The 18,085-nt window shown below is 39.0% G+C and overlaps 1 non-coding gene across 1 annotated transcript; it reads right to left on the minus strand.

Moving 5' to 3' along the window:
• Positions 1 to 6,493: 6,493 nt before the first annotated feature.
• Positions 6,494 to 6,600, minus strand: LOC112526237. The gene has a single exon (XR_003070562.1). It is a non-coding gene; the product is annotated as a small nucleolar RNA R71 (small nucleolar RNA).
• Between the last annotated feature and the right edge of the window lie 11,485 nt (positions 6,601 to 18,085).

Consider the following 18,085-nt stretch of genomic DNA (forward strand, 5'->3'; position numbering starts at 1 on the left):
TGCGTCTCTAAAATGAAATGGGCCACAGAGATGGATATCAACACCGCCACTCTGAATGCTGAAATGATAATAAAGAAGATGGAGAAGGCGGCCTCCAAAGTTCTCAGGCGCTTGAAGAAGGCTCCCATCACCCCGTGCAAGACAGAGGCTACTCAAATCCATGATGATCAGGGAGGCAATAACCYTGATCGTCATGAGGGGGAGAAGAAGACTAAGCCAAAGAAATCAACCTCTGCCAAACCACTGAAAATACTGGACTCTGCTGCAGCCCTATTCTCCAAAGAAAAATCTTCAGAGCCTACGGGGAAAGGCAAGGGTAAAGTAGTAGAGGAGTCGCCAAAGAAAGGGTCTAGCTCTGACACACTGGAGGAGATCAATGAAGATGAATACGATGACCCTGATCTGGTTCAAGCTCTCAAGGCATCTTTGGCAGAGGCTTGGATGAAGAAAGGCAGAGCTCCCGTCCCCTAAGTTAGAGAAGGCTCTTCCAAACTTGCCAAAATACCTGAAGAGACGTCCACGGGTACGTTCGACGCTCTGGAAGGAACAGTCAAGCCAATCTTACCAGAGGGGTCTACCCAGAGGCCTATACTCGAAGAAGACACCAGAACACCAGAGTCTACCACAGTGGGGAGGGTCTCTGAGATTATTGACTTGATGAACAAGATTCCTATGCAGAAGATGCATACAGAGCCCGTAACCACTGTCGAAGAGATTCTGCGGTGGCGTTACTCATCCATGGACACAGAGCCCCCATACGATCCAGAGCTAACCGGAATGCCCTCTGCCGAAGCAAAATTTCAGTTCACTAAACTCACCAAGCCACCAAAGCAGGTCTTCTCAGAGCATGTTATTCGTTCACTAGAAACCATTTCTCCGTGCACCATGCTGAAGAAGACCGTGCTATACACTCAATATACGGTGAAGAGGGATGATGGCAACCTATACACTTTCACAGATGCTGACCTCCATAATCTCTGTGTATTTGATCTAATCTTCTTGCACAAGATCCTAAACAAGTACATGGAGAGGAGGTCAAGCTACTCGATTTTTCTCAGAAGTCTGATAGAGGTAATGCGTGCTCAAGTTAAATTCTACAGCCAGAAAGACTTCGATATTGCGATGAGGTTGGCCCATCCAGAGCTAAAGATTTCTCCTCCAAAGAACAGACCTATTTGGCTGCACAGGTTCCATCCCAACACTATTATCCACAATCCCATCTTTGGGTTTGTTTTCATGGATAAGGATGAGATCCTAAGATTCTTCAATCCGAAAGAGGTGCACAAGTATTCAACAAAGTCCCTCGAATGGGTATTCAACTTGGTAGTGGCAGAGGTGCAGAAAGGGTGAATAAGGGCGGATGAAGTAACGAACCTTCTGGAGATTATCAAAATACAAGTCTCATTCAGGGAATGGATATTCAAGGTCTACAAGACTGTCAAGACTTATTTGCAATATGCTGTAGACGACTATCCAGACTCTGCTATTGAGTAATCTCTTGTAATAGTATAGGCCTGCACAATTTAATTTTTACTTCTTTCAATAATGTAAATTTTTGCAAGGATGAGATTATTCTCCTCTTGTATTTTTTCCTTTTGTCAAATCCTGCGCCCAACTGTCCACAATTACTTTTTTATACTTAGGGGGAGATTGTTAGCTCCATTATTCCTATCTTGTAAGAGTATAGAAAAAGTACATTGTAAGTCTTGACAGAAGGTTATCTCCACAGAAGACAACAGASGACTAGCAACAKAAGCCGTTTGATCGAACAAGTGAAAAGTGGCARAACCTCTGATGTGTCTCACAGAGGTTCTGGCAAATGGTCCTCTGTCAAAAAGAACACGCAAGTCAATTACAGCAGAGCCTCTGAGATGGCTCACAGAGGGTCTGCGAATTTGGTCTTCTGTGAAGTTTCTGTTCTATCTGTTTTCAAAGGTTGTTAGCCGCATGTGCTTTTCATGTGACTAGGGAATAATCGACTTTATTTGGACGGCTCAGATGAAGACACGCATCAAGATCTGGTCACTAAGGTCGTTAGGAACTAGTATAAATAGCAGATAGGACCTTTGTAATCGGTGGTGCTTCCAGTATTGTAATCGTCAAATTTTTCAATTGAAAAAACTTTGGAGCAATCTTCTTGCATTCATCTTCTTCATTGAGACTGTGTGTTCTTGGTGTGTTTAATCACTTACTCACTCTGTTTTGCTCTTATTAATTCTTCCGCTGCACTTCAATTGTTTTTAGAGCTTGTTTAGAGTGTTAGATCAATATCAAAGTTGAATTCAAATCCATCAGCATCTCTTAGGATTAACAAGACAGGGGCATCTATACCTAATCTAAAGAGTGGCTTCATTGCTACTTGAACTAATCCAACATGTAAATACTTATATTTCTTCTTATGTTGAATTAAGCAGATTTTGATAATAGGTTAAGATTTTCATATTCTTTATTAATTGATAAAGTTTGTTAGTTGCTTTAATTGAATAACTTTAAAGAAAATCGAAATGACCTATTTTATAATTCGTATGAACATCTTGTTTTGGAATTGTCCAGTCTGATAAGCTTTGTTCTATATCACTAATTTGAATTTCAGATGAATTTAAATGAAGATCTTGTTCTTCATTGATTTCATCGCCAGAATTATGTTTTCTAGGAAATAAATTCATTATCTTATTTATTTTAATTCACTTGTACTTAGATTTGAGTATTGTTATTCTAAGAAAATTAGATTTTTCTAATGATCTTTGGGCTATCAGCTTTCTTATGGACTGGTACGGCTGCACGTCTTACGCTTTATTCCGCGTGACTTACGCTAATCCAACCCCCAAGACAAAGCAACACTAATATCCAAATATCATTATAAAATTTCATTTTCTTATGAAACAAACTCATTTCCAGTATGCATTCATTAACATAAATAGTATAACTAATTTCTTCCCTATGAACATAAATCATGGCTCTGATACCATTTGAGACATATAGATCTGGATGTTATAAACAATTTGAATATTGTTTACAACCGAACAGACCATTAGAAATATTAGTTTCAGCCATAGCTAATATTGAATTCTTGAAGTTACTAAGGCTGCCGCAGTTATATATCAAATTTTTTACAAGACTATGTCTTCAACAATCGAGCCAAAGACTAAGATAGCAAGTCCAAAAAATGAAACTATAATCTTTGAATCAAACCCTCTACACACTAAAGTTCAAATTCCAAAGCGTCTAAAATGGAATGAAATTACTCAATCTTGCAACTGGAATCTTTAAAATATACATCAACCTAAACAATTAGAAAATTTTAATCAACAATCAAGTATTATGGAACATGAAGATGGGTCGATAGACATTAATTTCGAATTTGTTCCATTTATTCCAGCTAGGTTTTCTATAGGATCAACCAGGAACGTTGATATGAAAAACTCCTTTGATTTCAAAATCTAAACCTTTAAGATATGTAGATTTTAATACAAATATTCCAAAACCAATTTATCAAGAAAATGATTCTGAAAGATATAGTCCTACCAGATCAGATGTTATATCTGACTTAAATAATTTCAAAAATCAATTATGAGTAATAAAATTCAAATTAACTATAATACAAATAGATTCTTCAAACATATGATCAATCAAAATTGGAGAGCCTTAAAAGAAAGACGGTTGGGATCCCCAGTCTTGATTAGAAAGAACACGAAGGATTTGAACCTTACAAAAATCTATTTGAGCAGAATTGTTTGATTTGATCTATGAGTAATCCTGATAGATTTAGAGTCGATTAGAATTGCTTCATAATATTCTCTAGATTTGAAAGAATCGCTAATGAATAAAGAATCTTTTTGGAAAAGGTAGTCGTTGAACACGTGAAATCCTTTACTTTGAAGGTGAACTTCATATTCTTCAAGGATTTTGACTGTTTGATTATAGGGATTGAGTAAATAAGAACTTGAGTCAAATTTTGAAGGAGTAGGAGGCCTTAGAGGACTATTGATATGTGTTCAGAATTTCACACATAAAGCACTCTTTTTACGTCCTTTTAGTTATAATAATTTCTTTTCATTCCCACTTTGAGTCCTTTTCATTTATTTCTTTTTACTTTTATTATTATGAAGTTAAATATTGTGGTTGACTTGTTGGTATGTGTAAATAAAGCTAATTGAGAGTTTTTGTAAAAACAGTAGATGCTACAGCATTGGTGTAGCGTCGACCTGATTCATGCGCAGCTTTTTGGATGGCTTAATGGATAAGACGCTGACTTTTTGAAGGTGGAGGACAGCTGTAAAAGCTGGATTTTTAGTGAAAAAAATCTGATGTTAGACTTTAGTTAGGCTTATGTACTTTTTAGTTACACTTTTGTTGGTTTGTAACTTGCTTTTGGAAACCTTAGCCTACAAGTATTTTATTTTGCCTTCTAGTGACCCCTTTTGGATATAAAAGAAGGCTTGGGGTGCCTTCTAAACCATTCCTCCATCCCATTAATCCTTATTTCCATCTTTTCTTCCATTATCTTTCATTTGCTAGCTTTTGTAAACCCTCTCCAAGGGTGTTTTTAATTAAGTTCTTGAAGTTCTTCATCTTTTTCTTTATTTACATTCTCATCTTTTAACTTCCGTCATTTATATTCTCGTCTTTTAATTTCCGTCATTTATATTATCGTCTTTTATTTTCCGTCATTTATATTCTCGTCTTTTATTTTCCGCAATTTACATTCCGTCATTTACATTCCCGTCATTTATTTTCTCGTCATTTACATTTCCGTCATTTATTTTCTCGTTATTTACTTTACGCAATTTACGTTTATGACTTTATTTTTCGTCATTTATTTTTTACTTTCCGTTATGAGTAGCTAAGCTTTTATAGCTTGGGTGTGAGACGGAAATGTGAGATTTTCAAACCGAACGAAAGTAGGTAAGTGTTTTCGAAAACGACGTTCCATTGTTTCATTCGAGTTTTTGTAAAACCAAGCACACTTCTTGACGGGTTGATCACTTGAAAGTGTTAAAGTGCGATGGACTTAGAGATAAGCCATYAATAAGCACGTCAACTTGGATGACATAAGAGGTAGACTTGAGAAATTTGCCGACAAGGAGACTTGTCATTTATGTTTTTCAAAACTTAACTCCCGACGGGTTAGTCGCTCTTCAAAAGTGTCAAAGTGTGATAGATTCATAGATGAACTATCAAGAACACGCCAACTCGAATGATATGGGAATCGACTCGAGAGAGTGATTTTTAACAAAGAGATTTGTTTATCCATATATTTTGAAAACACCATCATGTCACTATCCTCGGTCTGGACACCACATAGAAATATGGGTGGAAAGCTATAAGATAGTGAAATGATGAAGTCCGAGAGAAATGCCTTCAAAATAGATGGTGGAACTTAGTTTTGAAACACTGCTTGCTGTAGCATTCCTATAGCATTGGCTGCTGGAATTTGTGTTTGGGTTTCACCTTAAGTCTTACACCCTTGCTTCTTTTATATATTCTGTATTCTGTTTTGGATCACCTTAAAATCAAAGAAAAGTCTTCAAAATCGTCATCTGAAATCATCTCTTTCATTGGACTCTAATCTAACTTTGGCTACAATCTCTGTGGACGATAACCCGGTACTTGTACCACTTTATTACTTGGAAAGACGACGTTGGGCCATATTGTATACTTGCTTTGTGGCCTAATTTCATTAGTCTAAAGGTGTGAAATATAACCGACCAAGTTTTTGGCGCCTCTGCCGGGGATTGTTTCGCTAAAAGTTTTATTTTGAGTAAATTAAAAGATTTGATTTTTCTAGTACCATCCGAATTGTTTTTAAAAGTGGTGTATGCCACGGTTGCATCACGGAGAATTTTTCTAATTTGATCCCGATATTGAGAGAACGTTTCACCATCGGAGGAGGGCTCAAAGAGCATTTTTTGCTCTACTCCCACCAAATATGGCGTTACCTCCCCCAATTATTCTGGAAATACCACATTTGGAAAACCAACCGCCGGGTTTTGAGCAGATTCCACAATACCCGAACTTTCAACAAGGACATACACGTAATGGTAATAATTTGGACACAGAATCGGAACCTAATGAGCACCAAAGAGCACAAACTCCGAACATTATTAATTTGGCAAATTCCAAAAATGAGAGGATCATGGATTATACTATTCCGGATTTTGAGCAATTAAATTTCGGGATAATTAGGCCACATATGACCGCTCTCCATTTTGAACTCAAACCAATAATGTTTCACATGTTGCAAACAAATGGCCAATTTGCCGGATTACCTTCGGAGGACCCACATTCGCATTTAAAATCTTTTATGGAAATCACTGATGCTTTCTTGATCCCGGAAGTGTCAAATGACGCTCTCAGACTTACTTTATTTCCATTTTCCTTGAGGGATCGAGCAAAAGCATGGTTTAACTCATTAACTTCGGGTTCTGTGCCGTCATGGAGTAACATGGTGGAAAAAATTTTGCAAAAATATTTCCCACCAACAAGCAACGCTAAGTCCAGAAATGAGATATGTCTTTTCAAACAAATGGACGATGAGGCTGTTCCTGACGCGTGGGAAAGGTTCAAAGAGTTGTTGAGGAAATGCCCACACCATGGCATTCCGTATTGTATTCAACTCGAGACGTTTTACAATGGGTTAAATCACATGGCAAAACAAATGCTCGATGCGACTGCGGGCAGAGCCTTTACAGGTATGACCTATAATGAAGGATATGAAATCCTAGAAAAGATTTCAGAAAATAATGGACATTGGGCCGACCCACGCGCTAAGTCATATAAAAAGACTGCGGGGATACATGATGTAGATGCATATACTGCATTAATAGCCCAGCTTACCTCCATGACCAACATGTTGAAAATTTTAACTTCCGGTCAGGGAGGACAGCAAGCTGCTAATACACCAGTCCTAACAGTCCTATCTATGCAATGCGTGTGTTGTGGTGGGGAACACTCGTATGAACACTATCCTCACAATGCTGAATCAGTAAACTATGTTCATAACCGAGTTAATCCCTATTCAAATACATATAATGCCAGCTGGAAACAGCATCCGAACTTCTCTTGGAACAGTCCGAGTTTAAACCCACCAGTCCATAAACAACAAGGAACTTCTAATTTCCAACCGCAACATCATGGAAACAGTTCTAACTCTCAGAATCACCAACAAAGTTTTCAGAATTCACAACCACCTTTTCAGAATAAACCTCCTCCACAGTCAGAATCATCTTCTTTGGAAGCAATGATTAAAGGACTCTTTGCACATGCACAAGCACAAAACCAAGCTTTAATAAATCAACATAGTGCAGTCATCAGGAATTTAGAGACTCAAGTCAGTCAACTTACGCTTAACCAGAATAATCGAACCCTTGGTACCTTGCCCAGTAATACAGAGGTCCCTAGAGACCTAGGTAAGGAACATGTGAAAGTAGTGACCCTTAGGAGTGGGAAGGATTGAAAGAAAAAGTGCCCAGCGATAGTGCACCAATTTTGACAGAAGCTGATGCTACAGCATTGGTTCCTGCCAAAGAAAGACCAGTCCTACCCTTAGAGAAACAGGCACTAGAGACCACCACTTCTGTCCCCCCTAGATCAGACTTTCCATTACTCTTTCCTGAGGATGCTCTAAAAAAGTCAAAAGAAACTGAGGTTATAGAAACCCCTAAGCTTGATGCTAATATTTCATCTGAACCTCCAAAGGGCACCACAAAGACCCAAGGCATTCAAGACCCATCTTGCTCAACTCATCCAAGTAAGAATGTGATAAAACCAATCCCTCTTTATGTTCCCTACCCCCAAAGGTTGAGGAATCAAAAAGAGGAACTGCACTTTAAAAAATTCTTGGATGTGTTTAAAGAATTGCACATCAACATACCGCTTGTTGAGGCAATTGAGCAAATGCCTAGTTATGCCAAGTTTCTGAAGGACATCCTAAGCAAGAAGAAGAAGTTGACTGAGTATGAGACTATAGCCCTAACCGAAGGATGTAGTGCGCTGTTGACCAATAGAATACCCCCTAAGTTAAAAGATCCAGGGAGTTTTACCATTCCTTGTTCAATAGGAGGGAAGGAGATAGGGAAAGCCCTATGTGACTTAGGAGCTAGTATCAACCTTATGCCCTTGTCTGTTTTCAACACCTTAGGCATAGGAGAAGCTAGACCGACCACAGTCACACTCCAATTGACCAACAAGTCCATAGCATATCCTAAGGGGAAAATTGAAGATGTTTTGGTACAAGTAGACAAGTTCATATTTTCGGTGGACTTTATCATTCTAGATTTTGAGGCGGATAAGGACATTCCTATTATTTTAGGAAGACCATTTCTAGCCACCGGAAGAACTTTAATAGACGTCCAAAAAGGAGAGTTGACCATGAGACTCCAAGACCAGAAAGTCACCTTTAATGTTTTCAACTCTCTAAAGTACCCTGATTACTTGGAAGAGTGTTCAAGAATATCTGAGATAGAGGAGATGTGTTTGGAAGAGGGAATTCAGAAAAGCCTTAAGTTCGAAGGAGAGTATGATGAGAAAATAGAAGAGGAAAGTGTTGAGGAAATAGAGGAATTAGGAACTGATGTTGTCCCAGTGGATGCTGCAGCATTTGAGCTGCTAGAAAATAGTGAGCAAAAAGACTTCACCCCATCCATAGAATCACCACCTGATTTGGAGTTGAAACAACTCCCATCCCATCTAAAATATGCTTTTCTAGGAGAAGAAGGCAAATTGTCTGTCATTATCTCATCTACCCTAGAATTGCATCAAGAAAAGAAACTTGTGGATATGTTGAAATTGCATAAGAAAGCCTTAGGATGGACCATTGTTGACCTTAAAGGGATTAGTCCTTCTATTTGTCAACACAAGATCATGCTAGAAGATAGAAATTTCACTTCCATAGAACCCCAACGAAGGCTAAACCCTGTCATGAAAGAGGTAGTCAAAAAGGAGATTTTAAAATGGTTAGATGCCGGAATTATTTTTCCGATTGCCAGTAGTTCTTGGGTTAGTCCAGTCCAATGTGTTCCAAAAAAGGGAGGGTTCACAGTCATCACAAATGACAAAAATGAACTTATCCCTACTAGAGTTGTCTCCGGTTGGAGAATATGCATGGACTATAGGAGACTAAACATGGCTACCCAAAAAGACCATATTCCACTACCTTTCATTGACCAAATGTTGGATAGGCTAACCGGAAAGGAGTTCTATTGTTTCTTGGATGGTTATTCAGGGTACAATCAAATAGCCATTTCTCCGGAAGACCAAGAGAAAACCACCTTTACTTGTCCCTATGGCACCTTTGTTTTCAGAAGAATGCCATTTGGACTTTGTAATGCTCCAGCCACCTTTCAAAGGTGTATGATGTCCATCTTTTCTGATATGCTTGAAAAATCCATTGAAATATTTATGGATGATTTTTCTGTGTATGGTTCATCATTTGACAATTGTTTAAATAATTTGAAAAAGAGCTTGGAAAGGTGTGAGGAAACATACTTGGTCCTTAATTGGAAGAAATGTCATTTCATGGTCAAAGAAGGAATTGTTCTTGGACACTTGATTTCAAAAAGAGGGGTTGAGGTAGATAAGGCAAAGCTTGAGGTAATTGAAAAACTACCCGAACTTACCACGGTTAAGGGAATCAGAAGCTTTTTGGGTCATGCCGGATTTTATAGAAGGTTTATCAAAGATTTTTCAAAGATTTCAAAACCTCTTTGTTTACTCCTCCAGCATGACCAAAAATTCAATTTTAATGATGAATGCAGAAATGCATTCAAAACTTTGAAAAAAGCTTTGGTTACCGCACCAGTGGTAGTTGCCCCGGATTGAAACAAACCTTTTGAGATCATGTGTGACGCTAGTGATTGGGTGGTAGGTGTTGTACTAGGACAAAGAAAAGACAAGGTGTTCCATTCAATTTACTACACAAGTAAGATTTTGAATGAAGCACAAATTAATTACACCACAACTGAGAAAGAATTATTGGCCATAGTTTTTGCTTTTGAGAGATTTAGGTCCTACTAGATGGGAACAAAGGTAATTGTGCATACCGATCACTCAGCCATCAAGTACCTAATCTCAAAGAAAGATGCAAAACCTAGGTTAATAAGATGGGTGCTTTTATTGCAAGAGTTTGACTTAGAGATACTTGATAGAAAGGGGGTAGAGAATCAAGTAGCGGACCATTTGTCTAGGTTAGAAGAGCCCGAGAAAGGAGGAATGGACATTAGTGATACTTTTCCGGATGAAAGAATCCTCTTGATTGACCAACCAAAAACACCATGGTTTGCGGATTTAGCTAATTTCTTGGCTAGTGGAATAAAACCCTCTGATTACACAGGCCACATGTTGAAAAAATTCTTTCATGATGCTAAATCTTACTTGTGGGATGACCCATTTTTGTTTAGACTTGGTGCATATCAGATTTGAGAAGATGCGTGCCCGAAACTGAAGTGGCAGCAATCATGCAGCATTGCCATCATGCACCATACGGAGGCCATTATGGAGGCCAAAGAACTGCAACCAAGGTTCTACAGTCCGGTTTTTATTGGCCAACCATTTTTAAAGATTCCCACAATTTTGCACAAAGGTGCAACGAATGTCAAAGGAGTGGCTCCATTTCCAAAAGGAATGAAATGCCATTAAATGGGATACTCGAAGTTGAATTATTTGATGTTTAAGGAATAGACTTCATGGGTCCTTTCCCTCCATCAAATAATGGCCAATACATACTAGTGGCTGTTGACTACGTATCCAAATGGGTGGAGGCTATGGCATGTGTGTCAAATGACGCAAAAACTGTGGTTAAATTCCTCCAAACACAGATTTTCACACGGTTCGGTACCCCAACGGCACTAATTAGTGACGAGGGTACCCACTTTGTGAATAATTTGTTAAAAGGAATCCTTGAAAAATACAATGTTAACCATAGAATTGCCACGGCCTATCACCCTCAAACTAATGGTTTGGCAGAGCTCTCTAATAGGGAAATTAAAAGCATTTTGGAAAAAGTGGTCAAGCCCAATAGGAAGGACTGGGCATTCAAATTAGACTATGCTTTGTGGGCATACCGAACTGCTTTCAAAACACCAGTCGGTATGTCTCCATATAAGTTAGTCTATGGAAAAGCCTGCCATTTGCCTTTAGAACTTGAGCACAAAGCATATTGGGCTATCAAAGAGCTCAATATGTCTTTGGATGAAGCCGGAAAGAAAAGAAAGTTTCAACTTTGTGAAATGGAAGAACAAAGACAAATRTCTTATGAAAATGCCAAACTTTATAAAGAAAAGACAAAGAAATGGCACGATAACAGGATCCAACACCGGGAGTTGAAAGAGGGACAAAAGGTCCTCTTGTTTAACTCTAGGTTGAAACTATTCCCGGGAATGCTCAAGTCTAGGTGGTCCAGACCCTTTGTCATTCATAAAGTTTACCCTTATGGAGTAGTTGACCTCATTAACCCGGAGGACAACACGGTGTTTAAAGTGAATGGGCAGCGGGTTAAAGTATTCCATGATACTGTAGCATTCCCAGAGCATTGCTCTGAGAATTGGGCTATACCTTAGAATGAAGGTGTTTTTGGACTTTTTCAAGTCCAAGTTTGTTTGTACATATTTCCCCTCTTTATATTTCTGTTTTAGAGCTATTATGTTTTATTAGTGTGTTCTTGTGTAGGTTGTTTTCAAGGAATCTATCATAGGAAGTTGATGTTCTGCCAATGCTGCAACATTCCTAGAATCACATGTGTGATTTTTCAGCATCTTTGTAAGGAAGTCAGAAAAGTACAGGTGACCTCATCACTGCATCACAACAGTTTTTGTCAGCCAAAATTCTCAGATTTTGTCCCCCATGCACCACTACCTACTCCATCATAATCAATGTTCACCCATTGCATAACTACTTTTGACACTTCCTTAACCGTCAAGTGCATGTGATTAGAAATAAACCTGATGGAAAGATGACTTTTCATCTTCCCCATAACCACCTTTGTCAATCAGAAAAATCGGCGGCCTCATCCTTGAATCACCCATCGACTATTCCTTCAAACCATCACCCCTCATTTAGATTTACCACTCTCATTAATCCCACTCTCACTCACTGCCACCACTCGACTCTCTTCACCCACTATTTGATTATGGCCCGTATGAAGAGGGCGGCAGTTCGCGACCCACCACAGCCGGTCCGGCGAAGTAACCGCCGGCGAGCATGTGCCTCCACATCGCGACAGACAGGGGAGCCCGAAATGATCGATCTTGTTGCAAATAGTGCCTTGTCGTCTCCTCCCTCGTCACCATCGCCTCCTAGACCTCCGATTGTCACTCCACTCATCGTCGATTCATCCCCTCCGCGAGCTAGACGAACGGTGCACCGACCACCATCTCCTCCACAGCCCTCGACTGATTGTGCGCTATCCCCTCCACCATCCATAGTCGCTCCTCCATCGCCACCACCTACGGTAATTGACACCATCGCTCCACCACCAACGTCACCGCCGGTAGTCACGAGCCCTAGATTGGGCATTGAGGTTAGTCATGTTTCGAGCCCTAATCTACCTATTGAGGGAATAACTACCTCAGATTCATTAGAGGAAGAGAACCTTATGCAACCTCAATCACCTTCTACTGTATTGAGTCCATCCAAAATGTATTTTCTTACTTGGTATGATCACCCGTGCACACACATGCCCRAAGCCACTGTTTTGGCCGATCCCATACCTCACATTGGTGAGGATGAATCTGTTGGGCTTGAGGATATTGAACTACATGATAGGGAAGAAACCATTGAGTCCCCACACAGTGAGGCTGATTTAGAAGCCGAAGTAAGGAATTTGATCCCAATTCCTACTAAAAAAAGAAAGGGATTGTGAAGGATTTTTGCTACCAGGTCAAAATCTGCGRGAAGTCAGCCTCTTAGAAAAAGACCAAGGCACACTCCACCTTCTATTTAGTTGAGGCACACAGCCTTTGTGCTTAGAAAATCACCTCGAATGGCCACGGTTAGGCCTGATGATACAGTCGGCCCTTCTCGGGTGCGAGCCACACGCAGCATGTCAAACACTAAACCCATTCTTAGGCCACAACAACAGTTTAATGGGTTTAGCATTGAAGTAGCACAGTTAAAGTTTGCAAATATCAAAAACAAGAAGGTGGTTCCAGATAAAGGGTTCGATAAGAGAAGTATCGAAGAATTCGGTTTTATCCGGGACGTGATCACCAGGCAAGGATGGCAAGTGCTTTGCGAGGTAAAAAACTCTTTTAATTTGTCTTTAATTGGGGAGTTTTACGCCGATGTGTTTTGAGCACTACCAAGATTAAGGTCCGGGGTGTTCGAGTGAGTATCTCGGCCAAAGCTATTAATAAGCTTTTAGGCCTTTCACCCCCGGCCGAGACTGATTTTGAGACACTTTCCCAATCGGCTTCATTTGCTAAACTTTAGGAAATTGGTAGAGAGCTTGGGAAGGCCGAGACCGGATGGGATGTCCATAGTAACTACATGTTACAGACGTATAGGGCTTCGAATTTAAAGCCCGATGCTAATGTGTGGATGAACTTCATTAGATATTTTCTCAACCCGACTACTCATGATAGTTCCATTTCGGTTGAGAGAATCATTTTATTATATTGTGTGGTTACGGGTAAGACAATTAATGTGGGTGAGTTGTTGAAAAGGCCATTCTATATTGTTCCAAAAGGAGACAAGGGAAGCTGTTTTTCCCAGGCTTGATTCATAAGTTGCTTATGCAAGCTGGTGTTCCCGAGTACACTGATGACTTAGTGATTAAGGAGTGTGAGGAGAAGTGGACTACTGACATGAAGGCTGTTTTGAGGCTTAGAGAGAGGAGTGAGAGAGGAAGGGAATTACCCGGTGTGACTAGGGCTATGGAGGAGCTTTTGGAACAAAGTGGTAGTATGATGGACTTCCTGATAGAACAGCGGGCCGAGATGGTAGAAAGGTTAGAAAACATGCAAGCAGATTTGATGAACAGGTTGAAGGCAAGTGAAAGGAAGATGAAGAAGAGGTTTGATAAGGTGAAAGAAGACTTGGAGAATGGGGTAGCTGAAAAGGTCAAGAGAATGCAGAAAAAGCTGAATCGGTACAAGACGGAGACCGAGAGACTGAGGACAGAGATTGCATCTGTGACTGCCTGGAGTACACAGCCTACTCCTTTGGGGTAGGACAGGTTCTACCACCTTACTTTAGCTTCATATTTTATTTTTTTTGAGTCGGGAATAGTTTTTATAATTTATAGTCTTATTTTTAGGCATGATCATTTCAATTGAGGGCGGTTCACACATGAGATCATAGCCCGAATAATTTTAGTGATGGTTTGTCATTTAATCATGGTACTTTGCTTTTGGTTAGAACTAGCAAAACTCTTTTTGGGAAAACACTTTGATCACACGATCACCATTAGAAAATGAGATAGGCCATCTTTTATATGCTCATTTTAGCCACTTGCACCCTTTATACACAACTATACCCCACAAAACGCCAATGAGGACATTGTCATATTCAAGTTTGGGGGAGAAGTTTACATAAGGACACAAAGTCAATACAAAAGAGCAAAGCTCTAAATTGACTCCTTATCACACAAAGGGTATTGAAAACACAACAAAAGTCCCATAGGGGCTATGTGTTTTAGAAAATGATATGAAATGGCACAACAAAAGTCCCATAGGGACTATGTGCAAACTCCAAACAAAAGAGGCCAAAAGGCCCAAAAATTTGAAAATTTTATATATGGAGTATATAAGTGAAAAAGGCTATGAGAGAAAAGATACGCCAATGAGAGAAAACCCTATAAGCCCTATTGATCCTAAAATGGTGATTGTGTTTGAACTTAACGAAGAAAAGGGAATGCTAGCCTATGGTTCACACAAAAGAACTTGGTTTTGAGTGACACATCTTAGATTTATGAAAGGCTATGAACATCATGATGCTATAACTCTATTTGGGAAGGCACTTAATGCCTTGATCATGTATTTTTGTTTATATTGAGTCTTTACATTTGTCTTTTGGTTGCTTGGGGATAAGCAATGGTTTAAGTTTGGGGGTATGATATGTGTTGAGAATTTAACACATAAAGCGCTCTTTTTACGTCGTTTTAGTTATAATAATTTCTTTTCATTCCCACTTTGAGTCGTTTTCATTTATTTCTTTATACTTTTGTTATTATGAAGCTAAATATTGTGGTTGACTTGTTGGTATGTGTAAATGAAGCTAATTGAGATTTTTTGTAAAAAAAGCAGATGCTACAGCATTGGTGCAGCGTCGACCTGATTCATGCACAGGTTTTTGGATGGCTTAATGGATAAGACGCTGACTTTTTGAAGGTGGAGGACAGCTGTAAAAGCTGGATTTTTAGTGGAAAAATCTGATGTTAGACTTTAGTTAGGCTTATGTACTTTTTAGTTACACTTTTGTTGGTTTGTAACTTGCTTTTAGAAACCTTAGCCTACAAGTGTTTTATTTTGTCTTCTAGTGACCCTTTTTGGATATAAATAGAAGGCTTGGGGTGCCTTCTAAACAATTCTTCCATCCCATTAATCCTTATTTCCATCTTTTCTTCCATTGTCTTTCATTTGCTAGCTTTTGTAAACCCTCTCCAAGGGTGTTTTTAATTAAGTTCTTGAAGTTCTTCATCTTTTTCTTTATTTACATTCTCGTCTTTTAATTTCCGTTATTTATATTCTCGTTTTTTAATTTCCGTCATTTATATTCTCGTCTTTTATATTCCGCAATTTACATTCCGTCATTTACATTCCCGTCATTTATTTTCTCGTCATTTACATTTCCGTCATTTATTTTCTCGTTATTTACTTTACGCAATTTACGTTTATGWCTTTATTTTYYGTCATTTATTTTTTACTTTCCGTTATGAGTAGCTAAGCTTTTATAGCTTGGGTGTGAGACGGAAAKGTGAGATTTTCAAACCGAACGAAAGTAGSTAAGTGTTTTCGAAAACGACGTTCCATTGTTTCATTCGAGTTTTTRWAAAAMYAAGCACACTTCTTGACGGGTTGATCACTTGAAAGTGTTAAAGTGCGATGGACTTAGAGATAAGCCATYWWTAAGCACGTCAACTTGGATGACATAAGAGGTAGACTTGAGAAAGTTGCCGACAAGGAGACGTGTCATTTATGTTTTTCTAAACTTAACTCCCGACGGGTTGGTCGCTCTTCAAAAGTGTCAAAGTGTGATAGATTCAGAGATGAACCATCATGAACACGCCAACTCGAATGATATGGGAATCGACTCGAGAGGTGATTTTTAACAAAGAGATTTGTTTATCCATATATTTTGAAAACACCATCATGTCACTATCCTCGGTCCGAACACCACATAGAGATATGGGTGGAAAGCTATAAGATAGTGAAATGGTGAAGTCCGAGAGGAATACCTTCAAAATAGATGGTGGAACTTAGTTTCGAAACACTGCTTGCTATAGCATTCCTATAGCATTGGCTGCTAGAATTTGTGTTTGGGTCTCACCTTAAGTCTTACACCCTTGCTTCTTTTATATATTTTGTGTTCTGTTTTGGATCACCTTAAAATCAAATAAAAGTCTTCAAAATCGTCATCTGAAATCATCTCTTTCATTGGACTCTAATCTAACTTTGGCTACAATCCCGGTGGACGATAACCCGGTACTTGTACCACTTTATTACTTGGAAAGACGACGTTGGGCCGTATTGTATACTTGCTTTGTGGCCTAATTTCATTAGTCTAAAGGTGTGAAATATAACCGACCAACTATTTTGAGCGAAGGGTGATCTTTGAATAGTTTTTGGAGGGGTAATAGCGATGGATTTTGAAGCAGAACTTGATGGGGTTGAAACAACATTATTTGAACTTTGAACCAAGTAGGTGTGTTCAAAAAAACCGTCGGACCGCTCAAACCGGCCAAACCAAGTCAAACCGGACCGTTTTTGGCGGTTTGAGCGGTCTGGCGGTCCGGTCTGGTTTGAAAAACAGCCGAAACCGGGCGGTCTGGTCGGTTTGCGGTTTAGACTTTTTTTTAGGCGGTTTGGACCAACCCGACCGCCATATATATGTATATATATATATATTATTTTATTTTAGTATTATAATTATTCAGCCCAATTAAATATCCAACTTTAATTTATACCTTATAGGCTATAATTATTCAGCCCAAACATAAAGCCTTATCCAAAAGATTTCCTAAATCCCCTAAATCTAAATCCCTAATTTGGTAATCACTAACCTAATCGGCTAATCCAAACATCCAGTAATCCACCGTCCACGATTCCACGGTATCCACTATCCACCTCTTTTTCGTTCCTAATCGTCGTGACGTCGCCTAATTCATCTAAATCCCTAGTGTTTTGACTTTTTTTAAACAATGAACACTAAGATTTGGATTCTATTTTGACTTTGTTTTTTAGTATTTTTTTTACATATTTATTTGTTTGGACTTTGGATTGTTTAAATTGGGTTTAAACTTTAATGGCTGCTTCAATGCTTAGTGGTTGGTATACAGATTACTCACATGTGAATGACACTTATTTTTTAGTACTTTTATTGTAGAAAACAAATATCCATGGGAGATGGTTATGATGGGTGATTAATATTTATTATTCAAATTTATAATACATATGACACTAGGTTTTTTGGTTTTAATGCTTAAAGCCCATTAAAGGCCCAAACCGCCTAAACCGGTCAGACCAGACTGCCTTTTCATGGTCTGGTTTGACCGGTTTGGGCACTTGGTTTCAAACCGCTCGGTCTGAAAATTTCACAAACCGCCATTACGGTTTGGTTTGTGGTCTGAGGGCTTAAACCGTCCAAACCGGACCGCGAACACCCCTAGAACCAAGGCTGAATAGAATGGGTGAGGTGATGTTTGAGAAAAAGGAGAAAATATGTTTTGAGTAGGAACTATAGATTGATCACTTTGAGTAGATTTAAATGGAGAAAGAGCCTTTTTCTTTTGATCAGGAGACGGAGTCTTTTGAGAAGTCATCTTCCCTGTAAAAATTCTTTGGATAAGAAATCTGGTAAAGAGTTATCTTTTCCTTTGATAAAATCTATTTGAAAATCAAAGTTTCCGAGCAAGTCTTGCCATCTTGCAAAA

This window comes from Cynara cardunculus (assembly GCF_001531365.2).
Source record: "Cynara cardunculus var. scolymus isolate 2C chromosome LG 13, CcrdV1, whole genome shotgun sequence".
NCBI classification, from domain to species: Eukaryota; Viridiplantae; Streptophyta; class Magnoliopsida; order Asterales; family Asteraceae; genus Cynara; species Cynara cardunculus.